Consider the following 5000-nt stretch of genomic DNA (forward strand, 5'->3'; position numbering starts at 1 on the left):
AGTGTGCGCGCGCACGATACATATATACACTACATATAGATATAGAGAGAGAGAGAGATAGATATATATATATACGAAGAGAGATTTAGAGATAGAAGAGACAGAGAGATAGAGAGAGAGAGAGAGAGAGAGAACGGTATATGCAAAAAAAAAAGCCACATTTCAAAAACAATGCAAAAAGGAAATAATTAACTACCATAAAAAATAAACAAAACGTAAACAAATAAATTTCATTAATAAGTCAAGAAGAAAATATAAAATACATAAATAATATTTCATTAATAATTCATAAAGAAGTTTAAGAAAAATTTAAAATTCGTCAGCAATTCATGACAAAAAAAAATACAGACTCCACATCACCAGACAATGAAACTCGGATGGTTAACGGGTCTTTGAGAGAGAGAGAGAGAGAGAGAGAGAGAGAGAGAGAGAGAGAGAGAGAGAGAGAGAGAGAGGTGGGGAGGGGAGGAGGGAAGAGGAGAATGTAGTAAGTGTTGAGCACAAAGGGGGGCGGGTGGACCTTGTGCCTTCAGGCATTCTGTTTATGAGGTATTTGTAAATCTCTCTATGCTTCTTCATCTCTTCTCTATCTCTTCAATGCAAACCCTACCAAACCACAGGCAAAAGCACCTGTGATGATGATGATGATGATGATGATACGAGGTGGGGTCATTCAAAGATGGTCATCCTAACCCCTCCCCCCCCCCCCCAAATTCTCCGAGGACCCTCCCGAGTAGAGGAAAAATGAGAACACCTTGGAAGCTATTGTCCTTACCGAGAGAAGCGGCGGGTTTCGAAAACAAGAAAATGGAAGAACGAAAACACCACTGAACTTCAAAACAACGAACTTCAATTCAAAACAAGACGTCGCTTAATTAGGTTTCAAATTACGATTTCAAAGATCGTTTTATGATAGGAATTTATGAACGCGAATCATGATTGAAGCAACGTATTCAGTAACAATAGGTCGCTCAATCAAGGCCCATAATATAATTTTAAAAACGTTTCATAATACGAATTTATAAGCTCAAATAATGAAGTTGAGATTTTACAGACTTAACGAGGAAGGCGTCCCTACAAAATTGTAAACGAAATGCTTTACAAATGCTACATAAAATACAGGACATTTTCTTGCTTCCACATCAAACGGTTTATGCACCCCCCCCCCCCCCCCCAACAACACACACACCACACACAAAGAAAAAGAAAAATAAATAAGAAAAGGGATACCAAAAAGGCTCTTTGATACTCACAATAACAAAAGGACAGGCGAGGAAGGGCTGAAGGGGGGTCGGCGAGCCCTTAAACCAAGCTCCCTTTTCCGACCAATAATTCTGCTGAAGAAGAAAACAACCCCCCTGTTGTGTTGTTCCGCGTTTCGAGGACCTGAAGAACAACAGCTTCGGGTGTTGTTGTTCTTCTTCCTTTTGCTAAATAAACATTTAACCTTTTCAACACTAAAAAAAAATAATCGCACATTGCAAAATTCGTTTAAGATTCACGTTGCCAACGACGAGAGACAACATTCAAACTCCCCTATAGAAGAGGGGTAGTGCAGTCAGCGCACTTCAAGCGGTGCACTGTAAGCATTACTTCAGCTTCTTCGCAGCGCCCCTTCGGCCCCTAGCTGCAACCCCTTCCATTCCTCTTACAGTACCTCCGTTCATATTCTCTCTCTCTCTCCCATCTTACTTTCCTCAACCCTCTCCTATAACAGTTCTGCTCTCAATTTCCCCCCTTTCGGCGCTGAATGACCTCATAGGTCCCAGCGCTGGGCCTCTGACCTGAATTCTATATTCCATCCCAAGTGATTTTCTTTGATAAATAAAACCCGCTGTTACTCTTGTTAAAATATCCTGTTCATTATATCATTATCGTCTACAATGAGAAGTGCTAAACGTATCAACTAGGCACCTGGTTGCATTTGCAAGAATGTGTTGAATCTCCGATCATTATTTCAATCATTATACAAAACTGTTACGTTTGTGTGTGTGTGTGTGTGTGTGAGAGGAGAGAGAGAGAGAGAGAGAGAGAGAGAGAGAGAGAGAGAGAGAGATATCTCAATCATCATACAAAACTTTGTTACGGTTGTGAGAGAGAGAGAAGAGAGAGAGAGAGAGAGAGAGACGAGGAGAGAGAGAGAGAGAGAGAGAATTTTTCAATCATCATACAAAACTTTGTTTGTACGGTTGTGTGTGTGTGTGTGTGTGAGAGAGAGAGAGAGATTTTTTCAATCACCATACAAAACTATACGGTTGTGTGTGTGTGTGTGTGTGTGTGTGTGTGTGTGTGTGTGTGTGTGGAGAGAGAGAGAGAGAGAGAGAGATTTTTTTGAGACGGATTAGAGGAGGAGCCGGAGATGAGAGAGAGAGAGGAGAGTTTTTTAAGGCATTCCATGAACGTCTACCAAGCACGCTACAAGCGCATTTAGTGTACAACCGATCACAGTCATTTACCGCTATAAATTCCACCGACGTGAGCAGAGCCACGCGATAGCAGTATACTCGTAACGTTTAATACTCCACGATGCAGATTAAGAAAGAAAATAAATAAATAAATAAATAATATAATAGACTGGGGCTCCGCTATCCGTAAATGATATGTTGCATAATGTTATCCTGTTATTGTCTCTATAATCTTTATTTTATTTCTTAAAATGGGTATATTTTCTTCTGAAGGATCGATTATCAACAACACGGTTTTTATTTTTGAGTGTTATATTATAGATTAATATATATATATTATTATATTTATTAATATAATAATATATTATAATATAATATATCAATACATTTCAGAATTATTATTATTGTTATTATTATCATCATCATTATCATTATTATTATTATTATTATTATTAATATCACGTTGCCCTATCTATTGAGACATTTCTCTCTAACATCAAGTCAGTCTTATACAACATTTAGGCCACGTAACCAAAATAATGTGCAAAAGTAAAGGACCCTTAAACCCTACAACGTTAGTTGCCTTCCGGGGGGGGGGGTTGGGGGCATTTTAATACACTTTTATTTCCGTGAAAAACGTACAGTTTCGGACACAGTATTAACAGCATAAATAGAGCATGTCCGCGAAGTCGGTGCCAAAGAGAACGCTTATTAACCTTTACGAGTATGTATGAGAGTATTCTTCTTCTTTATAATTAACACTAAACTGGCAGTTTTCGTGGTTGTTCCTATGAAATTCAACTTCAATCAACTTTATCAAATAGCAACAATTAGATTATTATTATTCTGTTGGATAAAATGGCAGAATTCAGCCAATTATTAAGAAATATCGCTGAGCCAGAGAAGCGAGTAATGAGGAAAATAGAAGATATAAGATTATTTCCCTCAATTCTGCCATTTAAATCAGACCGAAATTTTTTTTTAAAAAGGGCTTTCCTTTCAAAATATACTATAACAGTCATCCTATTCGACTGGGTGGCTTTTATAGTGTGGGGTTCCGGGTTGCATCTGTGCTGTTTCTAGGAGCACGCTCTTCTGCATGAGTCCTGGAGCTACTTCAGCCTCTAGTTTTTCCAGATTCCTTTTCAGGGATCCTGGGATCTTGTATTATTATTATTATTATTATTATTATTATTATTATTATTATTATTATTCAGAAGAGGAACCCTATTCAAATGGAACAAGCCAACAGGCGCCAGTAACTTGAAATTCAAAGAATTGGGTGTTCATTAGGAAGAACATTAAACAAAATTACGCAGATACACAAAGACACAAACTTGATTCTGCCTCGTCACCAACATGATACAGTTCACAAACATGTAAATAATACTGGGCATGCGGTCAGCATTTGGCACTGCACAAAACACGCATAACCAGTCATTGCAAAGAGACTGGTTATATCCTGGAACCAGACATAAAAAGAAAGAAAAAAAAATTAGACGAGTTAACTGGTCAATAGAGTAAGTGTCAAAGGACTAAGACAATTTTGACAACGATTTCGCTCTGCCGTGGTATGCAGTCTGGAAATTATATATATATATATAATATATATATATATATATATATATATATATATAATTAATAATGATGGAATCGGCCTTAATTAGAGAGAGGATGGTAATGAACATCTCAAAAGGAGCATGGGATTCAGATGTGATCGACAAGGCTTTCATTCAACCAACGCTTAAGAAGAATTAAAGGAAGAAGATTATCAGCGGGAGTGACCTAAATTGGATTACCTATGGATGGATCTCTTGGTATAAATAACAACCAGCTTTCCTGTAAACTTCTCTCATTCATCTACCTGAAGAGGGAGACAGCAGTCTCTCAAATATAATATTTTTCTCTCTATATTTTGGTGTTTTATGGGCTCCTTTTATTATATGGATTTCTGTTGCAACAGAACATTTTTACCAGTCATATATATATATATATATATATATAATATATATATATATATATATATATATATATATATATATATATATATACACACACATATATATATTATATATATATATATATATATATAATATATATATATATATATATATAATATATTATATATACACACACACACACACATATATATATATATATATATATATATATATATATATATATATATATATATATATATATATATATATCGTTTCCAGATGCAACAGTAACCGATACCAAATGAGCCTAGTGTACACCCACCCAGAAAAAAAAGAAATTTGTATATAAACGTGTAACTTACCGATCTCTCCGTCGGTAGACTGTTCAATTTTAATCCTTGCAGATATGTGTAGCTTACCTGTGAAAGAAGGAAAATGATTTCTAGTTACAGTAACGCATCACATTAGTATAAATTTAGTATAAATGAATAAATAAATAAATGTTTGGCTGCCTTGCATTCGCTGCATAGCCTACTTACATTCATACACGAATTTCTGCGTATTTAAATACGCAATTAAATATTCTTAAATACTGCAGTATTTACATTCAAAATCATCAAGATTACTTCTATAAAACACAACATAAACAGGATCC

General features: G+C 35.7%; 1 long non-coding RNA gene across 1 annotated transcript in view; it reads right to left on the reverse strand.

Annotated features, from left to right (window-relative positions):
* LOC135207532 (uncharacterized) overlaps positions 1 to 5000 on the reverse strand; it is a 102900-nt gene that overhangs the window by 75778 nt on the left and 22122 nt on the right. The window contains exon 2 of the long non-coding RNA XR_010312986.1: positions 4708 to 4764. This is a non-coding gene — a long non-coding RNA (uncharacterized LOC135207532). The remainder of the gene's footprint in view (positions 1 to 4707; positions 4765 to 5000) is intronic.

This window comes from Macrobrachium nipponense, chromosome 32, assembly GCF_015104395.2.
Source record: "Macrobrachium nipponense isolate FS-2020 chromosome 32, ASM1510439v2, whole genome shotgun sequence".
Classification (NCBI taxonomy): Eukaryota; Metazoa; Arthropoda; class Malacostraca; order Decapoda; family Palaemonidae; genus Macrobrachium; species Macrobrachium nipponense.